Below are 22,981 nucleotides of genomic sequence, written 5' to 3' on the forward strand. Positions count from 1 at the left end.
TAGAGGGAGTTTCCTCATATTGGAATTTCTTGTGCCAGTATAATCACAGGTAGACCCCAGTATGTAATATGAAGTCAGAAGGTCAAGCAGAGCCCGAAAGCAGCCCCAAAAAGCAAATGTTCTCCTAGGCACCAGTAAAAAGGGCAGCATCCCAGAGCACAGAACTGATTTTCCTGCAATAATCTGCCCTGACCACATCACATCTGGAGCATTGTGTTCTGGGAGGCACATTTTGGTCATCATATTGACAAACTACAGAGCACACGTACAGGAAGGAGCAACCAGGGTGGTCAGCCAACTAGAGACTCTTCCTACAAGGCCTGATTAAAGGGACTAGGAATGTTTCGTTTTAGTCCCTGGAGAAGAGAAGACTTCATCATAGTATTTGAAAGGCTGTCACGTTGTTCTGATTGAGCCCAGGTCACAGAACTAGAAGCAAGGGATATTGGTCTGAGAATGCCAGCAAAGGGACACCAGTGGTGTATCTGAGATAGCTGTGCTGCTGAAACCTGCCATTTATGTCCCAAGCCTGTTGGATGCATGCAGCAGGGACACTCTCCACTGGGGTTATGGGCATGAGGGCAGAAACTTTCCCTGTATATCTGATATAGGAGTCAGCCTTGTCTGTATGGGCAAGGAAGTGGTCAGGGGCTGGGAGCCCTGGTGATTTGTTTATTATGAGTGTGGAACAGAATAAACAAACCTGCAGATGAGAAAAAGGGTGAGGTGTGAAACCGCAGAGGGTGCAGCAGTATTAACGAGAGTGAGTTTAGTGGAAGGGAGAGTAAGATTCTCCCTCATCTCTCATTCATCCCTTATCTGAATGGGAAATGTCTAAGCTTCCAGCAGCACCTTCAGAGAAAGGGAACCAAGAGTATGGATAGAAGAGCAAAGTTCGGAAACAATTTGTATAAAAGTGCAATGAGATGAGGTCATGGCTTCTCTCTAATGGGGGGGGGTCTTTAAACAGAGGCTGAATGTCTACTTTTTGGCTGTGCTGTAGAGAGAGGCCTATTCAGGTATGTGTTGGACTTTGTGACTGCTGGGGTCCTTTTCCAACTCAGCAATTCTTTGGGCAAAGTTACAAGAAGTCAGGGTGAAGCCAGAGGATCAGGAAGTCCGAAGCCTCAGAGCCTATCTACTCCAAGCCTCTCAATCTACAGATGGGGAAGCTGAGGCTCAGAAAGTTGAAGTGACCTGCCCAAGGTCACACAGGTAATCAATAAAAGAGTTTCATCTTTCTGGGTCTCTCTGTGTGTATATGTGTGTGGGTGTGTGAGTGTATGTATACGTGTATGAGCATGTGTAGAGTGTGTATGTATAAGTATGTGTAGGCAAGTATGAATATGTGTGTATGAGTGTGTGTGTGTATGCGATTGTGTGTCTAGCTGGCTTTTAACTCACCAGCAGTTCCTCTTTTCAGTGCTCTATTCAAAAATAGCAAACGTTCAAGGGAAGGAAGCTGCCAGCAATTTCTAGTCACGGAAGCAATAAAAACAGAGCCGGTCTTCCCAAGCTTGCTTGGGGAAAGCATTGGGCCTGCCATATACTCTGGCTCCCCTGTGCCAAAGTATAGGCCTCTGCAGTTCAGTCTGGTGGTCAGAGAATTGCTTACCCTGAAAGAAACCCAGTTGCCCATAGAGAGCAATAAAGCTCTGCAGAGAAAGAATTTGCCAGAGAAACATTTGAGCATTCTCTTTGTTCACAATTTAAGCCTGCGGTTTATCGGCAAAGATGCCTTTGAGGTCTCCACAATTAAGAAGAGGGATTTTTCCCATAGGCTGCAGAGCTCAAAGGTTTTCAGCAACTGCAAGGACACAGTGTCCTTCTGAATTCCTATCAATGCCTTTGAAAATGTAGTCAAATGGAAATATTCCCATATTTGCAAAGCAGCAGACAGAAGGCATGGGGAAAGCTGAGGACTTCCTCAGTGCTCAAAACCAACTGAGAGCTTCCAAATCCAGGCACATCAGACCTGTTGCTCAATCAATATTTGCATTCCCAGCTCTCCTTTGTTCTAAATGCTTGAACAGCTAGCTATTCAACTATTTGACAATATTAAGAGATAATAAGAGAAATAAGTCTAAAAACTTCAGAAGGAGTTGATCATTCATTCAGTATAAGTGTAGTAGGAAAACACGTAAGACTGAGAATCGGGAAGAACCTGGGTTCAAATTCTACCATTGTAACTTACTAGTGAGGTGATCTTCAACAAGGTAATTAACAGAGCTCTCTGAAGCTCAGCTACTTCATTTTCAAATTGGGGATAATAAGACTGACAAGAGCTGCCCCCACGTTTGTTGGAAGGCTCAGCTGAGATAATGTGGGGAAAGCACTTTGCAGACCTGAAAGGTCCTGTCTTTATTAGTTGTCTGGGTCTGTGATTCCATCATAGGAAAGTCCTAGGTGAGAATTCTTTCCAAAGATGTGGACTATTAACAATGATGATACTCTTGTGATTTGGAGAACAGTAATGATGCTAATTGAACTGCAGCCCAACACAGTGGTGAGAGCTTGGGATTTGGATTCAGAAGGCCTCAGGATATTAGTTACTAGCTGTGTTGATCATGAGCAGGTCACTTAATCTGAGTCTGCAAAATGGGAGCATAATGCCTGCAGGACTCACCTCAAAGGGCCGTGCTGAGGTAAGCCCTTTGTACACATTAAGGGGCTTGAGAAATGGAAGTTACAGTTGTCTTATAGGACTATCTGGAAGACTAAGTGATATAATGAATGTAAATACTTCAGGGATCCCTAACTTCATTTAGGTGGGTCCTCCTCCAATATGGAGGTCACACGGCCCCCCATCCCCCTTATGACTTCGTAAATGGTCTTGGAGAGCTATTGAAAAAGGCAAAACCTTGCACCCAACCCAGTGAGGAGCCTCTCTGAATTCATCTGAGCTGATCCTCAGGTGACAGACACATAGTCTATCATCTAGGCCAAACTGAACAACTTTGTAGCTTTCTACAAACTGCCACTACAGTGACCTTGCCTTCCAGAGGACCCTAGCATCACTGTGGTGCCACACTGAGGCATCAGAGGAGGTTTTTAATAGATCATTATATGTAAAGTGCTGTGTAAACATAAGTTACCATAATTATTGTTGTTATTAATAAAACTTAGCTATCATCCTCATTCTATAGAAAAGGAACCTGAGGCCAGAAAGTGGGAAGGCCATGTGTAAGATCATATAAGTAGTGAGACAGCAGGAATTCCTACTGAAGATTTCTACTGTCTACAGATCCAAGGTCCTTCTCATTCTGTGGTTCCTGATGCTCCTTCTAATTCTAAGAGTTACAGAAATCTTTTTTTAACTTTTACAAGAGAATAATTAACTTCAAAAGTATAATAAGAACAAATATACAAACATCTTTCCCAATATCTGGGGGACATAGTCCTCTCCACACCACATCAGTCTATAAGGAGGAAAGGAGGATTAGTTTATAGATTAACTCAGTTCTCATATAGCACACTCCCACCAAGTTCCAAGTCCAAAGCCCCTCTTTAGGCTCAAATCTTAGGCACCATGGGCTTCTCAGGACCTCACTACTAGGCCAGTAGCAACATCTGACCTGGAATCTGTCTCCAAGGTTTCATGTCTTGAGATACCAGGTCTGGGAACTCCACTACCGGCAATCCAGAATTGTAAAGGATGAATGAAGGAAATCCTAACAAAACTTCAAGCCCATTTCTCAAAGCCATATGGCCTAAAAGGAGAAGGTAATCCTTCCCCTCACCCAGCTCCATTTATGGTATATAAATGTATGTGTATATGCATATTTGTATGTAAATGTGTATGTGTCTATACATATTTAATAAACAGTAAGCACTTTCTATGTACCAGGCACTGTGCTAAGCGATACGGATACAAATAGGAAAAAGACAGGCAGTCCATGCCCTCAAGAAGGTGAATGGGAGAATATATTACACAAAAGGAACCTGGAAAGCAGGCTGTGTTGGGGGGGATGCCTGAGGGTATTTTGTTTGGTGGAGTTGAAGCCGAGCAGAGCTGCAGAAGAAGAATGGAATGAGGTGGAAGCCCAATTTCTGCCTCTATTTTTTAAACAAATAATTTACTTATTCTTAGTTTTCAACATTCACTTCCATGAGATTGAGTTTTAAACTTTCTCCCCCTCCCTTTCCCCCCCCCCCCCCAAGACGGCACACAATCTGATATAGGCTCTACTTATACGTTCACATTAAGCATATATTCCCATCAGTCATGATGTAAAGAAGAATTAGAACCATGGGAGGAACCACGAGAATGAAGCAATGAAACAAAACAACGAAGGAAAAGGAGAGCAAATAGCATGCTTCCATCTGCATTCAGACTCCATACTTCTTTCTCTGGATGGGGATAGCATTTTCCATCATGAGGCCTTTGGAGATGTCTTAGATCCTTGCATTCCTGAGAAGGGCTAAGTCTATCAAAGTTAGTCATCGCCCAATGTGGCTGTTACTGTGTACAACGTTCTCCTGGTTCTGCTCACTTCACTCAGCATCAGACCATACAAGTCTTTCCAGGTTTTTCTGAAGTCTGCCTGCTCATCATTTCTTATAGCACAATAGTATTCCATTACATGCATATACCACAACTTGTTCAGTCATTCCCCAATTGATGGGCATCTCCTCAATTTCCAGTTCTTTGCCACTACAATAAGAGCTGCTATAAATATTTTTGTACATGTGGGTCCTTTTCCTGTTTTGATGATTTCTTTGGGATACAGACCTGGAAGTGGTATTGCTGGGTCAAAGGGCATGCACAATTTTATACCCCTTTGGGCATAGTTCCAAATGGCTCTCCAGAATGGTTGGATCATTTCACAACTCCGCCAGCAATGCATTAGTGTTCCAATTTTCCCACATCTTCTCCAACATTTATCATTTTCCTGTTTTGTCATCTTGGCCAATCTGATAGGTGTGATGCGGTACCTCAGAGTCATTTTGGTTTGCATTTCTCTAATCAATAGTGATTTAGAGCACTTTTTCATATGACTATAGATAGCTTTAATTTCTTCGTCTGAAAACTGCCTGTTCATATCCTTTGACCATTTATCAATTGGGGAATGACTTTTATTCTTATAAATTTGACTCAGTTCTCTATATATTTTAGAAATGAGGCCTTTATCAAAGACACTGGTTGCAAAAATTCTTTCCCAGTTTTCTGCTTCCCTCCTAATCTTGGATGCATTGGCTTTGTTTGCGGAGTTAAAGAAATCTTGATCATGAATCTACTAAGGTGTTACAATAACCCTGTAAGGGAGGCACTACAGGCATTATTATCCCTATTTTACAGATCAAGAAACTGAAGCTCAGAGAGTGACTTGCCCATAGTTGCACAGTTTGGATGTGTTGAACCCAGGACTTTCACATTCTGAGTCCAGTAGTCATTGACTATTTCAGTATCCTCTTGTTGGGGTGGAAAGCAGTGTTCCTCAAATCATATCATTCTCTGGGACACTTCAGTAAGACAGAGATCCCATAGCCACTTTCACTGAAAACAAGTGGAAAACAAACAAAACCAAATAAACAAAACACTGATTAGAATTAGTCAAAAGGCTGGCACTGCTTTGGATAAGCTAACAATGATGAATCTCGGATTTCTTGAAACATGAACTCCCTTTTCTTTGTTTAACTGGGCTAGCAGATGGAGAGCAAATGGCTGAAGAGATATAAGGCCTCTAGTTGAGCCAGAGAAGGGAAGTGCACTTCCTGTGATACAGTAGATGCCCACCCGAAAAGAAGGGTAATAGAAGTCCAGTTTGTATTGGTCAAATTTCATTTGAAATACACCAGCATGCAAGTGAGTTCAGCTAGAGATCTGGCATTCTGTTGAGCTGTTCAATATCTGGTTTACCCTACGGTGTACCTTAGGATTGAATTTTGAAATCTATTAAAGTTCAAGTTTGCAGACATGTTATAGAACAGGTAAATGGATAGTAGGGTTACCTCTAAGTCATGTGGAGGATTAAGATGTAAAGAGGTATCATCCGCACCAGTTTGTAACGATGTGATCATAAGGCTAAATTCAACAATTAAACACTCTTACAAATATAAAGAAATTAAGTTTACCAGGGGACCTTATTACTTAGTAAGTCTTTCCATAAATCACACAAAATGTATCCTTTCCCCCCCTGAATATCTGGGTTTCCATAAATTGCTGTGCTTAAAGCACAGGACGCTTAGGCCATAAATCCTTGTTATAGTACCAGAGGATAAGGCTCACACTCATAGCCTTCTTAGTCACAGGAGTATGTACTATACAGTACAATTACAGGGAGCTAGCTATGTTGGTGCAGTGGATAGAGCACCAGGCCTGGAATCAGGAAGACTCATCTTCCTGAGTTCAAATCTGACCTCAGACACTTACTCTCTCTGTGACCCTGGGCAAGTCACTTCACCCTGTTTGCCTCAGTTTCCTCATCTGTAACATGAGCTGGAGAAGGAAATGGCAAACCACTCCAGTATCTCTGCCAAGAAAACCTCAAATGGGGTCACGGAGAGTCAGACATGACTGAAAAATGACTGAACAACAACAGTCACAGCATATAGAAATTTGCCCATCCACCAACTTCACAGTGTCACATGTTTATTGTTTTTATTACTATTTACAATAATAGTAATCACAGCATAATTATGGGGTGCTTTAATGTTTGTAAGACATTTGACATACAGTTCTCATTGGATCATCCCACTAGTGTTGTGAGGTGGTGCTAGTATTATGCCCATTTTACAGATGAGGAAGTTGAGGCTCAGAGAGAGGTTGAGCCTCTTCACACAGCCAGTCAGCATCTGAGATCACCTTTGAACACAGGTCCAAATCCAGTCCCCTGGACACTATTTGATAACAGAGCTTTATAAGATCAAGCCACTAACCTTCTCTGGCCCTGTTTCCTTGATACCATCATAGAAAGTTAAATCTTAATCACAGAAGTTTAAACTTTAATCAGAAAAAAGTTAAATAACAATTTAATTCCTCATAAATTTTGGTTAATCATAAAGTTTAACCTTAATCATAGAACTTTAAAACTAGAAGAGACCACCTAGTCTGACACCAATACTTTATACGGAACCTGAAGCCCAGAGAGGGAATTAATTTGCCTGAAGCCCTCTAGGTCAGCGCTTCTTAAACTGTGGGTAAGAAGCGCTGAAGGGGTCACGAGTGGAAAAAGTTTAAGAAGCCCTGCCTAAGTAATCGGTGGCAAAGCCAAGACCTAGAACTCAAACTCCTTGACTGCTAACTGAGCTAGATTTCCCACAGCACCTTATTCTCTCTAGATATCCATAAAATGAAAGGGTTGAACAAGATGACCTGGAAGGACTTGCCCAGCTCCCACGTTCCCAAGTCCTTTCTAGCTCCAACAATCTATAATCTTATGGCTCTCTGAGCCTCCTGAATAGACTTGGCCAAGCTTCTTTTGTTGCATTTAGTGTGTGCTTGGGTAACTATTTCATTGGGAAGATATCGAGTTTATTTGCACACATCCTTTGTACTCTCTTTTTCTTTCTTTTTTATGAGGGGACAAGCTTTGATTATAAATTATTTTCAAGAAACTTTAAACAGAGTGGTAAATTAAGCATATAAAATGAAGAATGCCCATATGGAGGCATCCTTTGCCTATCAAGCCATCTCCCCTTTATTGCTGTGATTCTATGATGCCTTTCTCTAAATGGGATTGGAGAAACCTCTTCCTGCTGAAAATATTCTTCCCATAACCATTTGTCTTCCCATGCACTGTGTACTATACTGTTGTCTCATGATTCAGTCAAGCTAGTGTGCTGACTACAAATCACCTGGACATGAGCTGGATTCTGAATATGGGGACATACGTACGTTGCACTGAAAATTCTACCCTGATTTATTTAGAGCTGAGGCTGGGCACTCAGAATAGCTTAAGTTGTCTGCTGCATAATCTATATGTGGCTTTAGAGGTGCAATGAGGGAGAGTATGAGAACAGGATGACCACCTATAGGGAATGTCTCAGAGGGGAAACCTGTTCCAATAGTATGATAGAGTAAGTGGAAAGAGCACTAGGTTTTGAGTTAGAAGTCAAGAGTACAAATGTTGGCTCTGCTCTTTACTTTCTGTGTGACCCTGGGCAAGTCACTTTATCTCTATAAGTCTTGGTTCCTTTATGTATAAAATTTTAATTCACATTTCTATAGTGCTTTAAGGAATTCAACAGCACATTTCTTGAAACAATCCTATAGGGGTAATTAACAAAAATATCATTACCCTCCTTTAAAGATCAGGAAACTACAGTCAGAGGTGGATTTGACCAAGTCACACAGCTGCTGAATATCAGAACGAGCATTTCAAGCCACTAGGTCCAGTGCTCATTCCATTCTACCATGCTGTTCATTAGATGGGATGATTCTGGAGGTCCCTTCCAATGAAACATTTGTTCCTTGTTTTACATATGTGAAACACCTTGAACGTGAGGGATACCATGATGTCAGCTCAACTCCACTAAGTGATGATTCAAGTCATTTGTGAACGCATTCACAAGTTGTGACTATGTGAAGCATCAGTGATTCAGTCAGAATGAGAAATATCCAGTATGGGAAATCCCTCCTCTGACTCCAGATTTTGATCCATCTGTGACTTAGCAAATCGCTCCTGTGGCTCCCAAAGGTTAAGGGACTTGCCCAGTGTCACACTGCTTACGATCTGTGGCTGAATTTAAAATTAGGTCTTCCTTGACTTTGAGCCCAGCTTTCTATCCACTGTGGTAGGTTGCCTCTAACTTCTTTCATTTTTATACTCTTCTCTAGGTTAAGGTATTTGGTATAACATCCTCTACTTCCTCTTTCTTACATCTCCTGAACATAATGAAGCAGATATTTCCATTGGCAAAGTAAGAAGGTAGTTTGTCCCTTTTATTCTAACTAATTCAAGCTAGCACCTGTGAATAGACTTCTGTTTCTGAAGCCACATTTTACCATTATGATTCTGAAATAGATGTATTTTTTCTAATTGCTTCTAAATGTCAGGCACTGGAAACTGCCATTTTCAGTTGCTGTTGTTAGCAGGGGAGAGGACCAATACCTAATACTCCCAGCAATTTCTGTGCACTAATATGTCTGCTTCATTAACTTCAATCAAAACACCACAGGGGCTCCTTGGTGGCAATCCATTTCCTTTGATACCTTCTCATCAAATATTGATCTGAATAATATTCAGTAGATGAGCACAGAGCTGGTCTGTATGATATTTATTTACTGAATTCACTGAATACATTATTTCTTCCCGAAACAGCCAACTGTCTTTTTCCAAGAACAGGTCTGCCTTTTGGTGACTTGTATTCCAAGCTTGTTTCATAGCCCTCTGCAAGACCTCGTTCTTACATTCTATAGAAAACCTCATTTGCCAGAACAACATTTTTTGTGTGTAAAATGTTACTGAAATTTAGGGGGTCAGTGGTATATTCAACCACTAACAGAAATGTCTCTAAAGAAGGGAAAAAATGGTTTTCAGACAGATCTCTAGCAGGAAAAAGCATGACAGAAAGAAACAGATAAGATAGCTTTTTTTCTTCCATAGTGTGAAAACAAATCTAGATTTCCCATGGTTTTAACAGATAGCCAGGAAGTGCTGGGAATGGAAGTAGATAAGTCTCCCCAAAGCAGGTCTATCCAAATGGTATTTCTGTATCTTGAAGTCACTTCAAGATAGCTTGCCATTTGTGTCTTGTTTTTACTTTCTGATCACTCTGCTAAATAGATGGACTTAAGATATTTGCAATGCTATGAAGCCCCCAACTCCTGAATGTGTGCTTCACCAAAGATGAGTTACCTATTTTACATATTACAGCTGGGGCCCTGTTAGTAGGAGTGAGCAGTGAACAGAATACAGAGCAGCAGACAAAAAGCATTGCTGAAGTACTGGGGAGAAGGGGATAAAGTAGAGTTCAGTAAATACGTTCTGACAGTCCTGGAGAACCAACAAGAGACAGAGCACTGGGCATGAAATGGGAATTAGGAGGCCATTTACGAATCCAAAATGGTAACCTGATCGGCAACTGAATTCCAGCACAGAAAGAAGCACTGGGAAGAAGCGGGCCACGTGATTTCACTGGTGATTGGAGTGTGAGACCATAGCAGCCTCACAAAGGGAATAATAAGGTATGCTGTCTCAGGGTGGGGGTGGGGGTGGCAATTGTCCAATTGTCCTTCACCAAGAAGGACAATTCATTTTCCCATGAAAGTGAAGCAAAGTTTCTATTGAACACTGAATGACATGAATGAAAGGAGATTCTATTGAAGTGAAGTCATTAACAGCCTTGAGGAAATGAACTTCAGGAGGCAGCATGGTCTAGTAGAAAGAACACTGAACTCAGAGTCAGGAAGCCTGGGTTTGAATATGGGCTCCTAGACCTATTCATCATGTAACCCGGAGTAAATGACATTGCCCCTCTGAGCCTCACTTTCTTGTAGTGCTTGCCTCCCAGAATTGTTGTGGAACAAGGGCTTTGGAAGGCTGATCGCAGTGATTATTAGGAGGTTGGGTAGAATGGGTTATAGGGGGAGGAAGAAATAAGTTGGCGCTAGCTGACAGGTGGTTTTTGATCCAGGGATTTTTTTTTAATCACGATCAATATTTCTAGTACCATGCCCCTGGAAGTGCCTGTTGGCATATCTGGTTTCAACCACTGCTGCAATGTCAACACCTCATCCATATTGCTAACATCCTACTTTTGCTGACTTTGGGGGTTTTTTGATGTTTTTGTTTGTTTTCTGGATTATCAAAGTGCAGTTGACTTACTGGAAAAAGGCTTGGAAATTGCAGCAGCCGCAGTAGCTGCTCTTCAGGAGTGAATATGGCTTGCTGTTGAGCATCCATGAATTTGAGCAAAAGCCATAGGTCAACTTTGAGCCAGAGGGAGTCACAGATGCCAGTGGACATCAATAAGTCAATAACTCAGAGACTCACAGCACCATAGAGTCTTAGAGATCGAAAGGATCTTAGAAACAATCTAGGCCAACCTCTTCATTTTGCAGAAAAGGAAACTGAGACCCACAGCTGGCAATGAAAGGACAATTTGTTTTTTTCATGTTTATTTACTTTATTTTTACCATTCTACTTTATTTTATTTTCAGTTCCAGATTCTCTTCCTTCTCCTTCCCCAACCCATTTAAAAGGTATGAAAAACAAAACTCATTACAAATATGAAGGTATAAAAAACACATTTCCACATTAGCCATGTTCTAGAAAAAAAAGGAAGAGAAAAATAAAGAGAATATGGTTCAGTCTGCACTTTGAGTCCATCGGCTCTCTATCTAGAGATGGATAGCATGTTTTATCATAAGCCCCTGGAACTGTGGTAGGTCATTGTGTTGATCACAATTACTAGGTTCAAAGGACAATTTGCAAGAGAGTGATATTGCATAAGTCTTCTTGTTCACAGTTTCACATAAAGATAGAAATTACTGACTCCCAAACTACACAAGTGTATTATATGTACATAAAGAAAAAGAGACTGGGAGTCAGGATACCTGATTCTGCTCCCTGCTTTTTCACTTGTTAGCACAGTGACATTAGACAGGTCATGTCCTCTCTCTGGGTCTCATTTTTTTCCTCTAAAAATATGGAGGCTGGACTAGATTTTAAAGGTTCCTTTCAATGTTAAACTTCTATGAGTCTATCTACATGTATTTTATATAAACATATGTTTTAATACTTCAAGAGGCTGTGAGACTTCCACTGTTGATCTGCTCTCTACCAATCCATATTTCAACCCTTATACAACTTAGTAAATAGAGTTGTTGCTCCAGCCAAAAGAATGCATGCATACACACACACACACACACACACACACACACACACACACACACACACACTATGGCTAAGATAGTAAAGAGCCTCTATGAACTTAACTAGGCTGGCCTTCAGACAACAGGAGCACAAGCCCCATACTAGATGCCTTCCTACCTTGATAAGACCTGCTAGAGGTTGGGCTCTGTCAACACTGGGTCTTCTGGAACCTAAGGTCACCTCTATGCCAGGATGCAGCACAAGAGTAGGATAATGGTAGAGAATTTTTGTTGTTGTTATTGAATCATTCAGTTGCATTGGACTTTTTGTGACCCTGTGGACCCACAGCATGCCAGTTCTGTCCATATTTCTTGGCAAAGATACTAGAATGGTTTATCATTTCCTTCTCCAATGGATTAAAGCAAACATAGGTTAAATGACTTGTCCAAGGTCACACAACTAGGAAGCATCTGAGGCCAGATTTAAACTCAGGTCTTCCTGACTCCAGGCTCAGTGTGCTATCTACTGCAGCGCCACCTAGCTGCCTTGTGGAGAATACATACACACAAACATAGATAAGGAAATCTCCCTGTCATTCCCTTCAGTACTTCCCTGTTACTGTCTGGGGCACCACCTTCCTCAGTCACCCAGGCTCACAACCATGGCGTCATCCTTGACTCCTCCCTCTCACTCACCCCACATATCCATTCTAATGCCAAATCTCATCCTCTCTACCTCCACAACATCTCTTGGGTCTGTACTCTTCTCTCTATTGACACAGACACTTTCTTAGCTCAGGTTCTCATCACCTGTAACCTGGACTATTGTAATAGACTTCTATTGATCTCCATGCCTCAAGTCTCCTCCCACTCCAAACCATCCTCCACTCAGCTGCTAGCATGATTTTGAAAAAAAGCATAAATCTGACTATGTCAACCCCTGCCCCCATCTCCCAGGGAGATCTAGTGATTCACTGTCACCGCCAGAATCAAATATAAAGCTCTCTTCCTGGCTCTTCATAATCACAAGGCCCCTTCCTACCTGTCAAGTCTTCTTTCACCTTTCTTCCTCTGCGTATTCCCTGGTCCAGCTGAAATAGCCTCGTAGTTCTTGTAGCTTATACCCCATCTCCCAGCTCCCACTATAGACAGACAGATAGATAGATAGACAGACAGATAGTACGCACACACAATATATACATATATATGCACTATATATATGTATGTGTATATATGTATATGTATATATATGTGTGTGTGTGTATATATAGATGAATTTTATATACATATATATATACCACACACAACACAATACATAGTATGAGCTGGTGTGTGTGTGTGTGTGTGTGTGTATACATATATATATATGATTCATCCAAGTCTTCCTGTGTTTCCCTTAATTCCACATATTTATTGTTTCTTAGGCATGAGACTGAACCTTGTCATTCCCAGATGAGGAAACTCCCTTTACTAATGCAGCTTGCTACCTTCTCTACAACTCATAGTGTTCCAAAGTTGCCTAGAGCAGTGGTGTCAAACTCAAAAAGAAATGGAGGCCACTAATCCACACACAAAGATCCCTGTAGGCCATCTATTAACTTACTTTTAAAATGTAATATTATCTACTTCATATTGTATTTTTATTTATTTTGTTAAATATTTCCTGTTTTGCATGACTCTGCATACATGATGGATGTCAGATTGCTTGTCTTCTAAGTGGGTGGGGAGGGGCTGGAAGAGGGGAGAATTTGGAATTGAAAATAATTTTAAAAAAATAATAAAGTATTTTATTAAATATTTCCCAATTACATTTTAATTGGGTTTGGTGTATTTGACACCTTAGGTCTAGAAGACTAAAAGGTTAAGGGACTTGCCCAGGGTCATACAGCCGGTATAGATCAGAGGCAATACTTGAACCCAGGTCTTCCTGGTTTTGAGAACAGCTCTCTAACCATTACACTAAGCTGCCTCTTATCATTTTTTCTTCTAGTATGAATTTTCTTCCCTCATATTCATAAACAACAATTTATTTAGCCATTCTCCATTGGGAGGTAGGTATTTTGACAGCTGCATGACCAGGAGGGTTAACAAAGGGGGCTTTTAGCTCTGGAGGAAGGACTTGAAAGCACAAAGAGTAACCATTATGAAAGAAAGCTAATGTTCTAGCAGGGGATGTTGTCATCCTTCAAGGGAAAGGTAAATGGAAAGCACACTGTTTGTTAGTATACAGTTATTCCAGAACTTGAAAATGTTTCTGAAAGGCAAGTGAAAATGTATCATCATAAAGCCAAAAGGACTATTACTCTGCATTATGGTGGATAATTGCTGACATGATATCGTTCAAGGTGAATTCTGTTTCTTTTCATCAAAGTGTAATTATCCTTGAAACAGGCCTTCCCCACATCTAGATTCCCTTTGATACCAGGGAACTCTTTCTAAAGTCAGAATGCTGGTTTCTAGGGTGCTCTATCCACTCAATTGTTAACTGAATTTTCATTTTCCTAGGGTCACTGGGGGATTATGCACAATAATTGAACAATGCCTTAATGAATTTAATTTGGTAGCTCCATGTGCCCGTGTGACTAGTTCCTAGTGCTTATTTCATTTTAAATTTGGATATGATTAGATATGGACAAAATTATTATACTATGCAGAAATAAGCCCTAAGATTTCACCTAATGTCAGAGCTGAAAAGCCTTGTGGAAGCCACTTGGCCTAAACCGTATCTGGACAAGAATTCCCTACAACCTCAGAGACGAGTAGTATTGCAGCCTTCTCTTGAGAACTAGCAGTAAGGGGGATCCCCATGACCTCTGGAAGCAGCACATTCAACTCTGGTCCAGGAAGTTGTTTTGTTTTGTTTTCCCTAACTGGTTTAAATAAAACCCCAGACTGATTTCTACAGCTTTCCCCCTCTAGCCTAGAGTACTGAGAGGTTAAGGGACTTACCCAATACATCAGAGGCAGTACTTGAACTCAGGTCTTCCTGGATTTGAGGACAGACAGTTCTCTACCCACTACACTAGGCTGCCTCTCATCACTGTTTCTTATGGCACAAATTTATTCCATCATATTCATCAGCCACAATTTATTTAGCCATTCTCCATTGGAATACTGCTCTTCATTCTACGCTCTGGGGCCAACCAAACAAGTCTCACCCCCTTTTCCACACCACAACATTTGGAATTACTTGAAGACAGTTATCATCTTCCTGCTCTCATTCTAAGCATTCCAAATTCCTTCCAACAGAAACTGTAAGAAATGGTGTCTAGCCCCTCATCATACTGGTCTCTCATTCTTCTGGATGCTCTTTGGCTTCACTGTGTCCCTTCTAAGCTGCACCCCAGGGCCGTAGATGAGGGGTGGAGTCCTTCTCTATCTAACGTAATGAGGCCAAGGGGTAAGGAGTTACCAAGGCTTCCCACATGGAGTGTGGACTCAACTAGCTGCCCTGGTATTGGGAAAACTGGCCTTTAGCATCACCTGCCCTTGTCTCCCACTCTCCTGTCACACACACAGACACATAGACATGTATGGATATTCTCTGTCGGCTTCTCAGGGGACAGCTTCACTCATCACTAAGTCCCCTAATATGGCTGCCAAGATAGATGACACAGGATGCTGTGAAATGGTCCACCAGAAGCAGACAGGGTCAAATGTGCAGCGGCTGGGCTCACTTATTAAAGGGATTCCCCCCAATACACTGGATATCACCTTCATTTCTGGATATATCCTTGCCCTCCTCCAGCAAGCCATTCTTTGTAACAATGATTAAAGAGAGAAAGGGGAAGACAAAGTGCTGAAAAACCAACCCTCATCAGCCATGTCTGATAGTACATACCATATGCTACACCCACAATCCCCTAGCTCCACAAAGCTGCAAAGGGAATGCTCATTGTTCAGATCTTCTTCAGACCAAGCTTGGGCACTACAAATACAACACACAGACAATAAATATAGCCTCATCATTGTATTCTGGCCATTTACCTTGATGCAGTCTCAATGAGGTTCACTTTTCAAATGAAAGTGTTCAGTGCTATGGGCATGCTACTTCTTGGCTGGACTATACATCAGCCCATCATCACTGACTGCATAGCTTTCACCTGTACTTTCCTTCCAAATTAACTCAGTTTACAAAAAGCTAATAATGTAAGCTTTTGTGGCAGGGACTTTTAACTGACTGCAAAACTGTCACTTTTAAATGTCTCATGGATTTGTGTTATTAAATCAACAGAATTAGACTCCAAATTAATTCAGGGAAGCAAACAATAGAAAATGAGGTCAGGATTGTTAGTAGAAAAACAGACAAGGAGATTAATTGATCCATAGTCAGATTGTACAGGTGATACCCAGGAAAAAAATAGGTCAACATTTTCCCTCTCTCTTAATTGCATGTCCCTCTGCCTCTTCTCTTTGTTAGACATATCTGCTACATGATTAGTCAGGAGTAACCTGGGTCATCAGCCTCCCTTAGAAGGCTCTCCGATTCTCCTCTCCTGACTCTATTCCTAATTCCCTATAAAGCACTCAGTATTCCCTCTGTCTGCATCAGACTGGCCCATATCCCCCTTACACCCTGCTCCCTGTTCACCCTATTCTACCCCCTTTCGGATTGGATGGGATAGTCAACTGGAGGGCAATGATACAAGAATAGAGATGATACAGTGATCATTTAAAGGACCAATGATGAAGAATGCTATCTGCTTCTTGACAGAGAGATGATGGATTCAAGATACAGAATGAGACACACATTTTTAGACAGGGACAACGCGGAGAACTCTTTTGCTTGACTATGTATATTTGTTACTGATTTTTATTTCCTTTTTTTTCCCAGTGAATGGAGGCAGGAAGGAGAGATTATAAATGGTTATTAATTGCAAAATTTTATTTAATTTTAAAAAAAGAAGTGGCCCTGTACTATTTGGTTCGAATGTAAGAAAGCCCAAGGCAAACAGTGTATTATTAGTTCACTGACCTTGTACAAACAGGTTATGTATACAGAAGGGAGGCCAAAGGTAGCACCCACCCACAAGAGAGTAAAAGTTAACAAATCTTTATACCATGGAGACTGGGCCTTTGTCATTCTGATGATTATTTCTTAAGAAAAGAGAAAGAACACCACATTTCATTAGGATTTTTTTTATTTGCTAAGATTAATTACAAGAGCAAAAAATGGTTTCAAATTTCACTAATCCAGCAAATGCTCAGGGTCTGAAACTTCACTGACAGACAAAACCACAGGGATCCAGGAAGTTGTTTCACACTTAGTCATTTTATCTGATTATTTTAACGAAGGGGAATGCGTTGTAGAGATACAGTAAGTACAAGGTGACAAAGGTGGCCTTAATTTCATGGATTAGGTCATGACTGAAGGGCTGTGGCGCACTCTTCTTCCCCTTAACCCTGCTGTAATATGTTTTGCCCAAAAACGCTCCTGAGGCCCCCAAATGGCAGTGTCTGATTCTCTCCTTCAAGTTTACGTGCACCATTAGGAAGCTGAAACTGCGAGAAATTCCGAACATGGTGGGTGAGACTGGCCCTGGGAAACGCTGGCACAGAGGGAGGCCACCAGAGGGCAGAACTGAGACACAGCAGGCTTCCACTGAGGAGACGGGACTCCAGCATGACTTGACATAGAGAAGCAACTGGAAGACCTTTACAATCTCCTTGTGAATCAGGGCCTCAAACCAATCAAGGAAAGCCATAACCAAGGTGAAAAGCAGTTGGTACTGAATGGCCCTCAGAATAATGCTGTAGGCATCTTCCTGGTATAATACAACCAGAATATAGTAACCCCATTGACACAGTCTGAGTAGGGTCTCGACAGGATGTTTCTGCACATATCTTAGCAGCCACCAAGTGCCTATGCTTGCCCCATAGAACAGAATTTGAATAGAATTCCAAAGCCAGGAACGTACAACAAGTAGGATCTGCCCCAGGATCAAGACAGTGGGGACCAGCACTGACACATAGCACTTATTGGCTGAGGTGTAAAAAAGCTCTGTGAAGGTCAAGATGTAGGATGAAGCCAGGTTTATCATGTACTGTGAGGTCACATAGTTTTTAACCCATAAGGCCTGGAAGAAGCAGTAAAACCTGATCACAAAGGGAGGTAGCTGATCTAGGGCCCATCTTCTGTGGGACATCATCCCCTTGGAGGGGGAACTGAGCCCCTTCCTCCCAGGCTTCTCAGTGCCCAACCTGTGGTCTTTGGTAGGCACAAGCTAGACGGAGGCCCTCAGCCTGTGCTGCTCAAGATATCTGTTCCATCAGCTGACCTAAAAATTGTGATATCATAAAACCCCAGGAGTGGCATCATTCTGTAGGATAAGTATCATTACTATAAATGGTAAAATGGACTTTTAAAGTAGCATGTACTCAATGTCCATCATGTGTGTGACCTTGGGAAAGTCTCTGGTCTTGTTTCCTTAGCTATAAGGTAATTTAATATAATATTATGTATAATATAGTATTATATGATATTATAAGGTAGAATATGAGATATATAATATGCCCCTATAATATCATCTGGAGCCATTGCTCCAGATTTGGGGTTCTTCATCTTTTTGTGGCATGGACCCTTTGGTAAGGGTCAAAAGATGGACAAAATACATAGAACTACAAAGGAAATAAATTATATTGAAATACAACTAATGAAACAAACAAGCAAATTAACTGCAGGTTAAGAATTATTCCTGCCTAGGGTCTGTGCCCTGCAAATGCAATCTACTAAAGGGGAAGGGAAGGAAATAAGCATTTATGTAGCACCAACTATGTATCAAGCACTGTGCTAAGCACTGTTTTGTTTTGTTTTTTACACATATGATCTCCTTTGATCCACACAGCAACCCTGTTATGATTATCCCCATTTCACAGTTAAGGAAACTGAGGCAGACAAAGGTGAAGTGACTTTGCCCAGGGTCAGACAGCTAGTGTCTGAGGCTGAATTTGAATTGAGGTCCTCCAGACTATAGGCCCAACACTCTATCCACTGTGCCACCAGCTAAAATGAAGATAAATGTTCACAGTGTCATATGATAAAAGCTCCCACCAATCCTTGTACTGACTTCTGAATATAACTCTCGCTTCTATGATGTCTTAAGATCAACAAAGTGCTTTTCTCATGACAGTGGTATGGGATAGGCAATTATCTTGATTTAACTAATAAAGAAACTGAGGCTCTGAGAGCTCAGGAGTTTTGTCCTGGGACACAGTCATGAAAGTAACTGCTCAGTGGGGCAGCCAAGCTAGAAATTCATGGTTTCCTGACCCCACCTCCATTGCTCCATGACTGAATCGCTGATTGCATAAAACTAACCCTAACGAGTACCAGTAACATTTGTTTCTTCCAAGCCAAAGGAAGAAAGCAGCACCCAAATTCTGGATCCTCTACTTATCTATACCACTTTAGGTAGGCCACATAACTCCTTTGGGCTTCCTCATCTGTAAAATGAAGGGATTGTAATGAATGACTTTTGACATCCTTTTCAGCTCCAAATCCAGGCTCCTATGATTCAAGAATATTTCTCTGCATGAATGAGACCTGGAAACTCTACTTGGTAGCAATAAATGGTGTGAGGTTGGAGGAGTTGGCATCTTACTTGTCATTTTTCTGTCCCTCATATCCCTTCCCTGTTGACAAATGGGGAGTCCTGCCTTCCCGCTGTTTGTTTCTTTTTTTGTTTTAAGAGGGATAATAATTCTGTTGCACAACAATTAGAAGATAGTTGATAAGGCACTTGGAAGGATATGAGAATCAAAGAACAAGTAGGTTCCTTGGAGAACAGCTGCTTTTAAAAATGCTCAGATTTTGTCCCAAAATAGGAATCCTCTTCTGTTGGGTTATAGCCACTGCATAGTGTATCATGAAAACATGTTTTGAAAACAAGCAGCTGAATTCAGTCAATGAAAGGGTTGATAACGGGTTCCTAATGAGGGGTTCTCAAAGTGGCCACTTATTTGCTTTTTCTCCCAAAAAGTTTGTTGTGTTTGTGTGTGTGTGTGTGTGTGTGTGTGTGTGTATGTGAGAGACAGAGACAGAGACAGAGAGAGAGAGAGAGAGAGAGAGAGAGAGAGAGAGAGAGAGAGTTGTAACTAGCCATAAATTTGTCTTAAGGATGGATGTGGCGACTCTATTCAGCAAAGGGAGATGTGCAATAACCCGGATATTTCCCTCCAACACTGAGTTAAGTACTCAAGGAGCATCTGTACCTCTCTAAATGGAAATTCTCTTGAGACAAATGCCTCCTCTTTTCAAGCTGGTCCTAGATTCCTCTGTTTGTCTGTCACAATTCTCCATAGAACGTACACGGTTCAGTAACTTTTAAAGAGCAATATTTCTCCCCCTACCTCATTCCATGACTACCCGAACAATAGAGCTACACAACCAAAATATCTTGTCTTTAAACTTGAGATTTTTTTCAGTCGGGTGGAAAAGAAAACCTGTGGTCCTGCCCCCTCCCAAACATTCAGATGAGCCCATTGTGAGAGCAGTCTTCTAGGGACCCACAAATTCCGAGGCTTTAATTCACTATTGACTCCAAAGTAATTTGTCCAGATCGGTTTTGTGCAGCAAACACTACTTGCAGACATGTTTTCTTATTTCCCAAGTGTCCAGACCCCAATCACTGCACAACTGCTGTCTGGCTCAAACTAATTCAGTCTGCTTTCTTGTAGCTTCTGACTTACCATAAACGACAGGATTCTGGCAGCATGGAGTTTGGGTTGGGAGGACCTCAATTTCAGCAGGAATGTCACGGATCATTTTGCAGCATACAAGCCACAGACAGATTTTGGAATCTGGATGCCTCAATATTAGATGACTCCCCTGGGTACTTGGCTGAGTATCTATCTTGTGGATAGAAAGTCTTGGTGTTAAAAAAAAAGTACTGGATATTCCACAAATACTGCTCTGAAGGCCAAGGAAAATACTCCACAAAGTTTAGTTACTTCCTTAAAGCTTAGCACACACAGCTAAGCTTCACACAGAGTAGCTTCTCATTAGATATTTGTCTATGACACTGAATGTATAAAAAATATAAAAACCTTAAGATTTATGGGTTTAAAAAAAGTTTTCTAAGTCATACCCAGGTATACCCCCTCACACACACCCAGAGACCCTTCCCTTGTAACAAAGGAAAACAGTTAAGCAAATTCATTGTTCACAGCAATCATATTGTCATCTGCTATTCCATACAACACTCTGCACCCATTGTACTGACCACACCTCTCCAAGGAAAGGAGAGGAGAGAGCACATTTCGTCATCTCTTCTCCAGGATCATAAGATTTAAAGCTGGCAGGGACCTCAGAGGTAATCTAGTAAAACTCTTATTACAACAGAGGAAACTGAGGCCCAGAGAGGAGAAGGGAGTTGAGTTGTATAATAAATTGGCAACTTTTTCTATGTGTGGCTTGTCTGAAGGCATGTTTTTATCAAATTATCAGATGCCACAACGCTGACAGGAATAGGTGACATGATGGATAATAGAATCCAGATTTTAAAATGATCTCAATAAGCTAGAATAATTCATCAAATCAGTTGGAATTTATTTGGGATAAATGCAAAATCTTTTTTTTTGGCAAGGGGTTAAGTGACTTGCTCAGGGTCACACAGCTAGTAAGTGTCAAGTTTCTGAGGCCTCAGGTCCTCCTGATTCCAGGGCCAGTGCTCTAACCATTGTGCTATCTAGCTGCCCCACAAAAACTTACATTTGTATTAAAAAACTCAAACTAGAAAGTTAGATTGGGGGGGGCAGATTAGGGTAGTTGGTTACAGCTTCAGTATAAGTCAGTAGTATGACACAGTGACCAGAAAAGCTGATGGAATCAATATGATCTTTAGATGAAGATGCCTCATGACCCAAGGAAGGAAGTTGGTGGGGCCACAGCTTGTGTCTAGGAGAGGCCAGCCAGGACAGTGAAAGAACCTGGAAATCAAGCCATATGAACATGATTTGAAGGAAATGGGGGTGTTTATCCTGAGAAGAAAGGACTTCTTGGGTGGACAGGAGGGATACAGGGATATTATACGCTTTCAAGTATGTGAAGGACATCATGTGGTTAAGAAGTGTGATCAGACTCATTTTGTTTAGCATTCCCTTCTGTGGGGAGAACTAAGTGTTTTAATTACAGATATAATGATATTGGCTTAGTGATGAGGAATAACTTCAGTATTAGAACTGTTAACTTGCCTTTGAAAGCAGTAAGCATTCACCATCACTGGAGAATTACCAGGGGTCAAAAAACTGCATGTGATATTCTACTTTGGTAGCTAGATACTGCAGTAATGGTAGAGTGAGGATAGAGTGCTGGACTTGGAATCAGGAAGACCTGAGTTCAAATCCAGCCTCAGACACTTAGTAGCTAGGTGATCTTGGGCAAATCATTTAATATGTTTGCCTTAGTTTCCTCAACTGTAAAATGGAGATAATAGGGGCAGCTAGGTGGTGCAGTGGATAGAGCACTGGCCCTGAAGTCAGGAGTACCTGAGTTCAAATCCAGCCTCAGACCAAACACTTGACACTAACTAGCTGTGTCACCTTGGGCAAGTCACTTAAACCCAATTGCCTTAAAAAAAAACTTAAAAAAATAAATAAAATGGAGATAATAGCACCTACATTGCAGGTTGTTGTGAGAATTAAAGGAAATATTTGCAAAATGCTTAACATAGTGTCTGCCTATTGGTTATGATTATACAGGTCATATGGGGACATCTGGTTCCCTTGATTCCTAGGGAAACTGAGTTCCAGGACTCTTTAGTAGAAAAGTTGTAGTCTCTATTGGATTGTAGTCTCTACTAGCTATGACTTTGGCACTTTAAAACATGCCTGCAAATATATTTGAAATTGTGAACCTAGGAAGTGTGCTACAAATATTATTATCCTCATACAAATAAGGAATACAGAACAGGAAAGGCTGCATGAACCAGAGGAGGAATTAACCTCATAGTCTTCCACAATCCCAAGTACCATCGCTAGCTCTTTAATCATTATATAAAGTCATTACATACAAAATAGAGCATAAAGAAGCTTTCTTTTCACTGCAGATGGGAATTCAACAAGCAGAAGTTATGAAATGGATTTCACAAACTTCAGGGCAGAGTTGGGCCTGGTTATTTATTCTAAGTGCCCTTAGTTGGGTGAAAGAGGGAGGAGGGTGTGAGTGGGGAGAGTTCACCCCAACCTCTGAAAGATAATAACATTTCATACAACACATTTTCATTG

Source organism: Vombatus ursinus, unplaced genomic scaffold (genome assembly GCF_900497805.2).
Source record: "Vombatus ursinus unplaced genomic scaffold, bare-nosed wombat genome assembly UNPS02014903.1, whole genome shotgun sequence".
In the NCBI taxonomy this organism is placed as follows: Eukaryota; Metazoa; Chordata; class Mammalia; order Diprotodontia; family Vombatidae; genus Vombatus; species Vombatus ursinus.